This window comes from Scophthalmus maximus, chromosome 17, assembly GCF_022379125.1.
Source record: "Scophthalmus maximus strain ysfricsl-2021 chromosome 17, ASM2237912v1, whole genome shotgun sequence".
Taxonomy (NCBI): Eukaryota; Metazoa; Chordata; class Actinopteri; order Pleuronectiformes; family Scophthalmidae; genus Scophthalmus; species Scophthalmus maximus.
Window position 1 is genome coordinate 96,004 of NC_061531.1, and position 13,199 is coordinate 109,202.

General features: G+C 41.5%; 1 protein-coding gene and 1 long non-coding RNA gene across 3 annotated transcripts in view; both read left to right on the forward strand.

The window, feature by feature from the left end:
* Positions 1-618: 618 nt before the first annotated feature.
* LOC118288243 lies at positions 619-2,092 on the forward strand. Its single transcript, XR_007029882.1, has 4 exons — positions 619-779; positions 903-1,023; positions 1,469-1,548; positions 1,633-2,092. It is a non-coding gene; the product is annotated as an uncharacterized LOC118288243 (long non-coding RNA).
* Positions 2,093-5,857: 3,765 nt separating this feature from the next.
* The window catches only part of pdxdc1 (pyridoxal-dependent decarboxylase domain containing 1), a 55,953-nt gene continuing 48,611 nt past the window's right edge, over positions 5,858-13,199 (forward strand). For both annotated transcript variants that reach the window (XM_035614112.2, XM_047328370.1), the window contains exon 1: positions 5,858-6,012. The gene's annotated coding sequence lies outside the window, so the exon portion shown is untranslated. The remainder of the gene's footprint in view (positions 6,013-13,199) is intronic.

The window sequence follows — 13,199 nt, forward strand, 5'->3', positions numbered from 1 at the left end:
TATTTCTCAAAATGTATTTCTAGACAATAGAGTTTTATATTCAAGCCACTCTTTCAAGGATGGGGGGTGTGCGCCGACTGTATGTGTTACATCACTTCGTCATGGGTGTAATTTTGTTCGGAGAAACCTCACAAGTCTCAAGGCAAAGTTTAAAGACTGTAAGTATAGATGACTATGAACATGTCTACCCTGTCATTGAAATGATAACATTGTTTCCGAAAAAATGTGGAACTAATTTGTTATTTAAATAATGTCATAGGTGGACTTTGATCAGTACGATGGTGTGATTGGATTTGTAAATGAAAACAACAACCACTGGAAGTTTGTGGTGAGTAAAAGAAATTGACACATCAAAGTTAAATGTAATGGGCAGGTCATTCTTTAATCATGTATGTATTCTGAATGATTTTTTGTGTATCACTGGACAGTACCTTTATACTCCAACTAGCCAAATATTCATCGTTGATCCTCTTGACCCTGAGAGTGATCTGGAAGAGTCCAGGGAAGCAGCAACACGCTTCCGGTAAAATAGTGTCATTTACATCTTCCTCTCTCCTTGGTCTGTTCACAGAGTATTATTTTCATATAATGACAGCACCCATTTTATCTATGGCCCACACAATGGTCCCACATCTGTTTTTCAACAGCAAATAGTTTAGGACAAAGTTTAATCTACTTGGACGAAAGGATTGGTTGACCTTGGCATGGAAACCTGCCGCCATTTCTCACACAACACATAGAGATGGAACTAGCTGTGGAGTCCTTGTCATGGATGTGAAGTAAACCATCTTTTGTTCTATCCCCATGACCCGTCATGTGTCAGATTCCTCCAGTTCAATAATCATGACTGTCTTTACAGGCTGTTAATATATTCACAAAACTTGCTGTTCTTTTCTGTTAAGATGGCAAGACAAATCATCCAAAGCTTTCCTGCAATTCCAAAGCAACTGAATATCGATTCTCAACGCCAAAACATTGCACGTCTAAGAGAAAAAATGGCCGAGGAGATGCTTCTTGCATCAGGTAATGTTAAGACTTTTTTACTATACAATGTCCAATTGATGATACATTTAAATTGATAATTTGTCAATTACACATTGGTGGTAATTTTTGTACCACAGATGAATGAAGACCCAGTCAGTCAATAGTATGAAAAAGCAGGAACAGAGTTATATTACAATGGTTTACACCATGGGAGAGACAGCATGGTTTCTCTTAAGGATCCACCATCCACTCTAACTAGACAAGCAAATAGTTGGGGTTTAAATATCCTTCCAGTTTGATGAGTACTGATGTTGTGGTCATTTCAGCTTGCGTGGCATTACATCAGTGTATGACATACACACGCATTACATTCAATCAGTACATTACTTGGCATTCAGTCTATCTTACACTGTCATCACTTTCTCTCAACATGCTGTTCACAAAAGTTAGCTTCTGCTCTTTTCTATTGTGAAATAATTTTCAGAGTCCAAAATGGATTTCTGCTCTCAATATGGACGGAAAGTTCCTTTGGCCTTAAAAATCCGAGCAAAAGACATTCTTTGGGTAAGTATCACAACTTCAGTGATAAAATATCAATTGTATGAAAAAGCACTGGAGTTAATGTGACTTGGTTCGTGGTTTCTACAGATCAAATGCGGTAAATGCAACAGATGGTTCCATGCATCTTGCCTTGGAACGACAGCTGCCAGTGTTCCAGAGAAAGACACTGCATGGTATTGTGCAATTTGTATTTAAGAAATACGAAAGGAATTTAAATATTGTAAATAGTTGATAACACTATGAATGTTTGAAGATTCATGAGGTCAGAAAAAATGTCTCCTGTAGTAACAAATTCTATAGCTACATCATTGTTACATTTTGGCCAGTACTAGCCTAGTCAGTCACTAGCCTAAGGCATTTCTTGTTTAATAATAAATGACGTCCTGTAGTAGAAGATAAAGACTGGGAAAGAGAAAATCCGTGAGGATGGAAAAATGTTGTGGGGCCAGGTTAGTAGAAAAGTCAACCAGGGCCTTTCTGTGTGGAGTTTGCATGTTCTCCCCGTGTATGTGTGGGTTCTCTTCGGGTTCTCCGGCTTCCTCCCACAGTCCAAATACATGCAGAATGGGCTTAGGTAAATTGAAGACTCTAAATTGGCCGTAGGTGGGAATGTGAGAGTGAATGGTTGTCCGTCACTGTATGCGCCTCTGCGATAGGCTGGCGACCTGTCCAGGGTGTACCCCGCCTCTTGCCCAATGTCAGCTGGAATTGGCTCCAGCCCCCCGTGACCCTTAAATGGATTAAGCGGTAGACGATGGATGGATGGTGTGTTTTTCATAATTATTCCCATTGTATTTCCCAAAAAAGTCACCTATAATAAGTAGCAGCCTACCATTACCAACAAGCCTAATACAGCATACAGAATGTGAAAATGTCTTTTTATTGATTTTTGGTGAATATTTTAAACTATTAATTGCATCCTGATTCGCTATAGTCCACAATATCAGCCAATATGCACCTGTAGTAAGTAACAGCCTACCATTGACAACTACTACAGCAATCAGAATGAGAAAATGTCTTTTAATTGATTTTTCGGTGAATATTTTAAACTATTAATTGCATCCTGTTTCACTATAATGTGAGATATCAGCAAAAATGCACCTGTAGTAAGTAGTAGCGTACCATTGGCAACTACTTCAGCAATCAGAATGAGAAAATGTCTTTTAATTGATTTTTGGTGAATATTTTAAACTATTAATTGCATCCTGTTTAACTATAATGCAAGATATCAGCAAAAATGCACCTGTAGTAAGTAACAGCCTACCATTGACAACTACTACAGCAATCAGAATGAGAAAATGTCTTTTTATTGATTTGTGGTGATTTCTTTCCTGAAACAATTCCATAGTAAAGTCTATGCCACCAGTCTGTGTGGTGTAATTTGTAGACGGTCCCTAAGACAGAAAGCAGCAGGAACGGGAATTCAAGTGATGTTTTCGCAAAGATAGCGATAGCAACAACTAATGTCGTTTTTGTCAATACGGTGTCATAAACTGTCCTAAATACTACACCCGTAATGTAGTCAAATTGTGTTGAGGAATCCAATTGCGGGGTAAGTCAAACCCCAATATCCGGCGAATATCAAACCTGCTGCCAACTTTTACCCGCTCCATAGCACTGTTTACAACAAAGACCGGGCGGAACCGGTGTCCCTCGCTCACCTCCTTATTCTAATTTGCCGTCATCTACAACAGGTCTAAGTGTATCCAAGGCAGTTAATCCAAAATCGGATGTTTGGAAAGTAACCAACCGTCAAAACAGCCGCATCAAACGGGCCTCACGTTACAGAGAAGCAGCAATAACGGAGCAAAGCTAGTAGCAAAGTTAGCAGAGGTCCAACAGCCACAACATTACAGCTTATAAAAACACAAATCCACCTCTACAAGCGAGAGACACTGAGATGGAAGTGGCAAACGGTCTGCTGCTTGTGGTTCTGTGGCATTAATTTGCAATCTCGGCGTGAGCACTGTTAAATATGATGAAGTCGCTGAACAACCGTACATGTCTACACAATGTTGCCACCTGGTAACATCACACAGTATGACCCTCAGTAGTGCTCCTTTACCGGAGCCCACAATAGAAACTAACCACGGTAGCTGTGGTGCTAGCTCCGGTTGCTGTGGTTGGTGCAGGCTACCCAGAAACACAAAGTTATTTAAGAGTGTTCGTAAAAGATACATGCTTAGACTAGAGTTAAACTTACAGTCATCTCACCAACACTCATAGCGTCAACGTTATTGTGGCTGCTCCGCGACGGCAAATTACTAAAGCCTGTAACTCCAATGACACACGTAATGTTTACATCAGAGGACAGGGCTAGCTTATGCTAACACTGCTAAACAAACAATGCAGACACAGGAGGCACACATGGTATTAAATCTTACATCTCAAACACATCGCATTAAAGTTCGTGGAGCACATTTCCGGTGGCCAAAGCCAGTGTCACCCCCGCTTAAGCCGGTAATATTACGACACGTGCATAGTTTACTTGAGCTTTCGCTTATGCTACCGCAGCTAAACAAACAGCGCACACACAGGGCACAGAACACACATGGTCTTAAAAACGTACATTTCTCTCTGTTGCTTCACTTTACTGTAGTGTTACCAAAATCACCTCACACAAAGATGAACCTCCCAAAGAGCTGTAGTGTGACCATGGGAAGTTCATCTTTGTGTGAGGGGATTTTTGTGACTGCACTGTACAGTAGTGAAGTTATTACAATTATTTCAAATAAATGTTCACCAAGATTTGGCTGCAGCATTTTTGTCCAAAATATGAGCTGTAGTGTGACCATGGGAAGTACTTATTTGTGTGAGATGAATTTGATGACTCTGCACTGTACAGTAGTCAAGGTTATTAAAAATTATTTCAAAAATAAAAACACCAAAATTGTCTTAAAGTCTTGTCTTAATGGATGCCCCTCCAGTGGAGAAAATGTGATGAGCTGACATATTGGGCAGGGTTTCCCATGCATTGACAAGACAGTGGCGGCACGCCATAGTCTAATTTGTTGAGCCATTGACTCCTAACAGACTCCTACAAAGAAAAATATTGTCACACATCTCTTGGCAAAATAACAGATCTCTAAAGTTGCGTTCAGAATACGCTAGATGGATTTTCGCGAATATAAATTCAAAGTCAATGCAAGGACGCGACTAGACACGTAGTCTATTTGTGTTTTTGTAGCGTTACTTCAGCAGAGTAACTCTCATTCTGTCACCCAGCAGCTCTCAAAAGACTTCAAAAGAAGCTACTTCTCCCGCTTTTTTGTAGCTGTATGTGGGTGGGGGTCAGTGTCCATACAACACAATTGTTGACAATTTTCCTCACAGATTAATGTCTTCTGAGGGGCTACACGGTGGTGTATAGGTTAATGCTGGGTTCAAACCAATTATAAAACTGTGCATTTTTGTGTCCAAAAGCAAAAAATGGCACGCGGCCAAAAATATTCAGACTGATAAAACCATGCGTACGACAGGTGAAAAAAGAACAAAAAAACATCACTTCTCAGTCACCGAGATAGACACGCCTGTAGGGGAGGATGCCTGGAAAACAAAATGATGTGGTGGCCCAGCAGCGGGATCACTAGTAAAAGAAGCAGTGGGAGTGGCAATGTGTTGCTGCTGCTGTCAACTGTCACTGGGACATAGCGACAGTGGCATAACATAACTGGCATAAATTGGTACGATACCACATCTTTCTAATCCTATACCAAAATGTATTTAATTTGTGTTGCTTGAGTATTTGAGGAAGTTTGACTTTGATGAACTCATTTATTTTAAATGTGCGAAATAAAGAATATAATTCATTCAAAGTTCCTCCACCCACTCCCCCCCCAAACATACACACTCGATCTGCCTCTCTCTCTCTCTCTTGTGTGTGTTTGTGTGTGTACTAATAATCCTTCCCACATTTACTTTCTACAATCTGACTTCAGTTCACTACCTCACCATTTGTGTCGCTTATTCCCCTTGTCTGCAGACTGTGCTTACGGATGCCCCCCCCCAGACATGCTTTGTCATAAACACGTACACCTGTGAAAAAAATCAAAATCGAAATCCTGATTATGGACTGTTTTTGCCTATTTGGTAAATGTTTATGTACTCTCCTGATTCTTGCACTTTAGAGGTAATATCTTCATGTTTGAATGCACTTATTGTAAGTCGCTTTGTACAAAAGCGTCTGCTAAATGAATGTAATGTAATGTAATATACCACCTGACTGGCCAGTTTTGAGGCGTGACGTAGTCGCTGCCAGCGTGGAACGCACGTCGCGCGTCAGTCCAGGAAGTAAACTGTCCGTTCAGTGTGTGAGGCACAGGCAGAAGAGAGAGCAGTAAATTACGTCTCAGAGTCGACATTTCACTACGCTCTCCCGAAACCCCCCCCCCCCCCCCCCTCAAAGGACATTTCATTGCCACAGATTTTCGGCGTCCCCGTTGAGGCTGTCGGCTGTGTGCAGCGAAGGTAAGAGCAGTAGTAAGAGCAGCGCTGTCAGCTGTGTGAAGCGTGTGTGTGTGTGTGTAGCTAGCTAGCCTCTGTGTCCTGTTCTTCTCTGTAGCTGAGCAAAACCTCTGTGAAACGTCTATTTCATCGCAGCAGCTCTTGACTCATTATATGGAAAGCGAGGCGCGACAAATTTACGTGATTTAATGATTTTTATGTAATGATTTTTAATGTGTCAAAGAACAAAAACGACAGTGACAAAACACCTTCAAAACATACATGGTGATGATGCAAACATTGAAAAAAGGGCATTGGGGCCACACGTATGTAGTTGGAATTGGTTCATTAATCCAGCGCACAAAAAAATGACTCACGAGCGATGTATGTGATTTCACACAGGCAGATATTAACCATTGCGCGCAGGATTTAAATCCCTTGAAGCTCAAGAGGATCTGCTCTCGCTCGCGGGAGAGGCAGCTTCGCTGCTCGAGGGTTATTTCTGCGCTCCTGGTGCACATTATGAAATCGCGCGAGAGGCAGCTTCCACTCGCTCATGGAGTTCTTTTTACGCTCGGAGGGAAAGTTTTTGACACTTTGGAGGCGGAGCCACTGGACTTTGATTGACAGCGCTCAGGGAGCCTGGAGTTGCCAGGTTGGAGTTTCACGTAGCTAGGATACTGTTGGCAAGACGAGAGACAGTGGCCGCATCGGCAGGACGAGAGTCAACGAACGGAAATGTTTTTCTTTTCAAGTAGGCTCTGGCTGTCAAAAACTGCTTGATAGCTACGTTTGGATGGCTATCTATAAAACCTATCAATTTTTTTTGCTGACGCAGTTTCCATCCTGGATTTATTATCTAATAAAGCAGGGCCTACTATGGCTCATTATACTGGAAAGAAGTATGCTATATGAATATAAAGAAATAGTCCAAATGCTATATGTGATATAGCACCATTCATACACATCATAGGCCTACAAATCCTTTTAACATCTTATTAAAAAAGAAAAAACTAGAGCATGTCAACCCCTGCTTGCAGTTTGAAAAACTGCAAGCAATGTAAAACGGGCCTCGCTTACGTGTCGCAAGTTGGGATGTGTTGCGGATTTCACATCCCATGTCCACGTACATAATGCGCACCATGTGCACCATGTAAATCAGACGATGTTTGTCACATAAGTCATACATTCTGTTGTCAATAGGTGGCACTATGACCATGGCTCAATATTGACATACAAAGGTGTTGAGGGTGGGACTGTTATCATTCCAGAAAGTTGATAGAAAGTTGAAATTTAAAGCTAGGGGCGTCAAAAAAATTATAGAAAAGTTCTATTGAACGCATTTTCTATTGACAACGTGTCTATCGCGATACATATCGTTATCGTTCTATCGCCCAGCCCTAATGTTTTCTGTGTGTAATTATGGAGAACGTGTTCGCTGTGCCTCCCGGGTCTCTATGCCGTGTTTGTGCCTTGACACGTGCGACTGTTGTCATGGCAGCGCAACGCTGTAGTTGCGCAGCAGACCCGGGGAGAAGTGAGGCGGAGCGAGGCGGTACACGAGATGTGAGCAGAAAAGCGCTGGAATCGACCATAGTCTCACAGGGCTGTTTATACAGAAAGAGGAGGGTGCTTTGTGGCTTGATCCTTGAGGAGTTTTGACACGGAATGGCAAAGACATGTAGTGCACACACCTGAAAAAAACAATGTAACTTGTGTAAAAGGGGGCATAATATGGGCCCTTTAAATAACACACAGAAACTTTTCCTTTGTCTTGAGACGCTGCAGTGTTCATGAACAGACTGTAACCTGCACTTGAAATCCACTGTTGCAACCAACTCCTTTTCACCGGACCTCTCCAGGCTCACAGTCACTTGCTCCGAGGCTCCCTCTCCTGTTCTGCCACACACACACTACGCACATACGCCACTCATATAACACAAGCTTTTTCGGATGAAGTTTCATTTTCCACATACCCCAGAACGGGATTTGCCATCACTGGCAATGAACGTTAACAGTGCGATGCTTCTGCGTTACATGGACGCGTCATTGCAGCCCTAGTTGCCACTTGGGGGCACAGGGCACGCCAGGTGTCCAGTGTCTACAGGGTGAGCTGAGGTCCTGTGTCGTGTGTGGTGGTGCCAAGGCAGGTTCCTGCCACCACTCCACTCTTAACATCATTACTCAAGTCAAGTCCTTAAGCCAATTCAAAATGACTGTCCAGTTTATGAATATACAGACATGGACAAAATTGTTGGAACCCTTCCATTAAAGAAAGAAAAAAACACAATGGTCACTGAAATAACTTGAAACTGATAAAAGTAATAATAAATGAAAATTAACTGAATATTAACAAATGAAAATCAGACATTGCTTTTTAATTGTGGTTCAACAGAATAATTTAAAAAAACAAACTAATGTACCTGACCTGGACAAAAATGATGGTACCCCTAGAAAAGAGTGAAAATAATTTGACAATAGGGACATGTTAAACTAAGGTGTATCCAGTAATTAGCATCACAGGTGTCTTCAAACTTGCTATCAGTCAGTCTGTCTATTTAAAGGGTGACAAGTAGTCACTGTGCTGTTTGGTATCATGGTGTGTCCCACACTGAACATGGACCACAGAAAGCTAAGGAGAGAGCTGTCTCAGGACATTAGAAAGAAAATTATAGACAAGCACGTTAAAGGTAAAGGCTATAAGACCATCTCCAAGCAGCTTGATGTTCCTGTGACTACAGTTGCACATATTATTCAGAAGTTTAAGGTCCACAGGACTGTGGCCAAACTCCCTGGATGTGGCTGCAAGAGGAAAATTGATGACAAATTGAAGAGACGGATAATACGAATGGTAACCAAAGAGCCCAGAACAACTTCCAAAGAGATAAGAGGTGAACTCCAAGGTCAAGGTACATCAGTGTCAGATCGCACCATCCGTCGCTGTTTGAGCCAAAGTGGACTTAATGGAAGACGACCGAGGAAGACTCCACTGTTGAAAGCAAATCATAAAAAGTGAGACTGGAATTTGCCAAAATGCATATTGACAAGCCACAAAGCTTCTGGGAGAATGTCCTTTGGACAGATGAGACAAAACTGGAGCTTTTTGGCAAGTCGCATCAGCTCTATGTTCACAGACGCAAAAATTAAGCATACAAAGAAAAGAACACATGGGAAACATGGAGGAGGCTCAGTTATGTTCTGGGGCTGCTTTGCTGCATCTGGCACAGGTTGTCTTGAATCTGTGCAGGGTACAATGAAATCTCAAGACTATCAAGGCATTCTGGATTGAAATGTGCTGCCCAGTGTCAGAAAGCTTGGTCTCAGTCGCAGGTCATGGGTCCTCCAACAGGATGATGACCCAAAACACACAGCTAAAAACACCCAAGAATGGCCAAGAACAAAACATTAGACTATTCTGAAGTTGCCTTCTATGAGCCCTGATCTAAATCCTATTGAACATCTGTGGAAGGAGCTGAAACATGCAGTCTGGAGAAGGCACCCTTCAAACCTGAGACAGCTTGAGCAGTTTGCTGACGAGGAGTGGGCCAAAATACCTGTCGACAGGTGCAGTAGTCTCATTGAGAGTTACAGAAATCGCTTGATTGCAGTGATTGCCTCAAAAGGTTGTGCAACAAAATATTAAGTTAAGGGTACCATCATTTTTGTCCTGGCCAGTTTCATTAGATTTTTGTTTTTTTTAATTACTCTGTTAAACCACAATTCAAAAGCAATGTCTGATTTTCATTAGTTAATTTTCAGTAAATTTTTATTTATTATAACTTTTGTCAGTTTCAAGTTATTTCAGTAACCATTGTGGGTTTTTCTTTCTTTAACGGAAGGGTACCAACAATTTTTTTACATGTCTGTATGTTAGTACTAACTTAACAAACTGCATTTATTTAGTGCTTTGCTAGTCTTATCGACCACCCAAAGCGATTTTCAGTACGAGTCACATTCACTTATTCATGCACACATTCACACACTTCCGGCACAAAAGTCAGGGGCAGTTTAGGGTCAAGTCTTAGCCTTAGGTTAGTCTTGCCTATGGACACTTTGGGACATAAACTGGAGGAGTTGGCGATCGAACCATCAACCTTCTGATTAAACAGCGACCCAATCGATCTCCTGAGCCTCAGCCACTGTAGATGACATTAGAGTGCGTGTTAACAGGTAGATGTTCTACACCCAAAAAATCCATCATGGTGGATTCATTTTCAAGTCACTCAGTCTTACCGTAAGATGGCCGTGATTTTCCAGATGTGTGTATTTGGGCATTAATTACAGTGCTGCCATCTGCCAGATTGGTGGTAACAAATATACGGGCACAAACACCAGTGCCCTAAGCAGTACTAAAATGTCGACATTCTTGTCAACCTGTCTGTCATTATTTAACCATTGAGGATTAAGAGGATAGTCTAGTATGCCCCAAAGCCTTAAATTAAATTAAAATGTAAAAAAAACAAAAGACATCTATCCAAAGACAGATATTCAATACAATGGTCTCAGTGTTTCTTCTAGGATTTTTTCCAGCGGCGGGGGCCAGCTAACACTGATGTTAGCATGCATGCTAAGCGCCAGTCGATGAGTGACGTATATTCAAATATTTATATATTTTAGGAACCGATAAGCAGAAGGGAAATGTAACTTTTTCTCACAGGAAACCGGTAACACTGCTCTATCCGACTCCTTAATGGTCTCGCTGCCTCTCTCTCCTCGGGGGCGTGTTGCCTACAGCGCTCCTTTGTTGTGTCTTGTCAAAATAAAAGCACTCACAGAGTTGTGTAATTGCGACTTCATGACATTTAATAAAATTTTGTAGGAGCGCCGCTGATAATTTTGAACGTAGCTGAAACGTAGAGTATTCTGCATTATTTTTTAACACAGTTTATTTTTGACATCCATCCTGAAAGTGACAAACAATTCCTGTTTCGCAGGTATATCACGTATTTTCCTGTCACTTTTTGCACGTGTTTTCGTGACAAAAGTACTTAGACATTTCTCCTGGTGAAGGATTGTGTAGTGTGACCCCTGTCACCAATGTGTCACGTAGTGTGAACAGCACAATGACTGAAAGCCTGCGTTTAGACAGCACGTTGTGTAGTATGAACTGTACAGCGTTTTTACGACTTTGAAAATCATGTAGTGTGCCCGAGGCATTGGTGAAATATAATGTAAATACATTGGGGCAGAGAGAGAGAGAGGGAGAGAGATGCTCATGATGGGAGTTCCCCCAGCAGTCAAGACCTTTAGCAGCATTACTAGGGGTGGTTCAGTAAACATCTGATCAGCTCTAACTTTAAGCATTATCAAAGAGGAAAGTTTTAAGTCTGACCTTAAAAGTAGAGAAGGTGCCTCCCTGACACAAAATGGGAGCTGGTTCCAGAGGAGAGAAGTCTGGTGGCTGAAGGCTCTGCCTCCCATTCTTCTCTCACAGACTCTGGGAACCACAATTAGTCCTGAGTTTACAGAGGGAAGTGATCTATCTATGTAACTATGACCTCTGTAAGATAGGATGGAGTCTGATAATAAAGGGCTTTGTAGGTGAGGAGCAGGATTTTTTTTCTATTCTGAATTTTGTAGGAAGCCAATGAAGAGATGCTTACACTCTTTTTCTAGTTCCTGTCAGAACTCGTGCTGCAGCATTTTGGATTAACTGGAGGCTTTTCACGCTAGTTTTTCAGGATCCTTTTGAGATAGGATGTTTCTCATGTTCTTGATATTGCGCAGGTGAAAAAGGCTTTCCTAGAGACAAGAGCCTGACCAATTTATCTGTCAGATGATTTAATCGGCAGATATGGGCCCATCAGAGAAATATCTGTATCGGCGTTCATGTTTGCTAAAAACTCAGAGCATATAGTGCAGTAAAAGATGCTCCAAATGACAAAGGTTGCGTCACGTAGTTTGTCCAGCACAGTGCGCTCCGACTCCATTGTTTATTCTCAGCACTGTCTGCAGGACAGCTGTGCACTGAGCTGATGGTGTTGTTAGAAAGTTAACAAAAATGACTACATCATTTCCCTTTGCAATATAACTATAATATAACGTCAACCCTGCTCCTGACAACTGCCAGGTCACTCATGCTTATCGCAGGTTTGCTATGTTAGCTAATGTAGCAAATTGAAAGGCATCAGAGCATCTTTCTGCAGCTCAGCAGACGATGGTGCGGTGGTAGATTGAGTCTGTTGAATTTTGATTTCACGCTACGTTGTTACCTAGTTAGTGAGATGCTGGAAAGCAGTGATATATAAACAATGTGCCCATCTCTTACTTTCCGTGACAACAAGCTTATCATGCTCGTTTATTGGCTAACCATGTAGCCTTTTTCATACCTTTTTCGCTGAGTGGAAGCTTATGTGAGAGCATCTTGGCCCATTCTACCTTCTCTGAGAAGGGGGGGGGCTTTTGAAAAAGAATGTAATGTTTGTTCAATTCTTTATATATATAGGCTTGCCCCATAAATTTTGTTTATTTTCTGAATTGAAGTTATATATATGTTGTTCTATTTGTTTTTTATTTATTTATAATAAGTTCAGTTTTACTGTTCAGTGCATGATGACTTTGTCACAGTGTTTGATAACCATCAAAAATCCAATATCGTTCGGTCTCTACTAGAGACTTGTTTTATGTGTGAGTCAAAGGTCATGTCCTGGTCAAAAATAACTCCAAGGTTCCTCACAGTAGAGCTGGAGGCAAAAGTTATGCCATCCGAAGTAACTATATGCTCAGATAATGTTTCTCTGAGGGGGCTGAGCACAGAACCTTGTGGAACTCCATTACTAACTTTTGTATGAGTGGAATAGTTGTTGTTAACATTAACAGACTGAAATCTATCTGATAAGTATGACTTTCGTTGGTAGGTAATTCCAGAGAATACACTGATTGTTTTATCAAAGGGGCAGTAAGCGATTTTAATCCAATACACTTTGTAAAATTCAGCGAATATTGCCTCACGGTCCGCAAGCTGTCAGTTCTGTGTGCCAAAAGAAATCGCTCACTTGCTTACTGCCCCATTAATGCATCTCTGTGCATCCTCTTCTGCGTTCTCATCATAGAACCTTGTACCACCCTGTTTAGTTTTCTCTAAGAACTTACATTTGCTTAACAATAATATTTTTGTTAGACCTTATGTTTATCACTTTTATTGTAAACCTGGTGATTGAGTGAGGCAGACGGCACTCTCGTCTTGGTGACATGTAAGGTTCCCTTTGGAG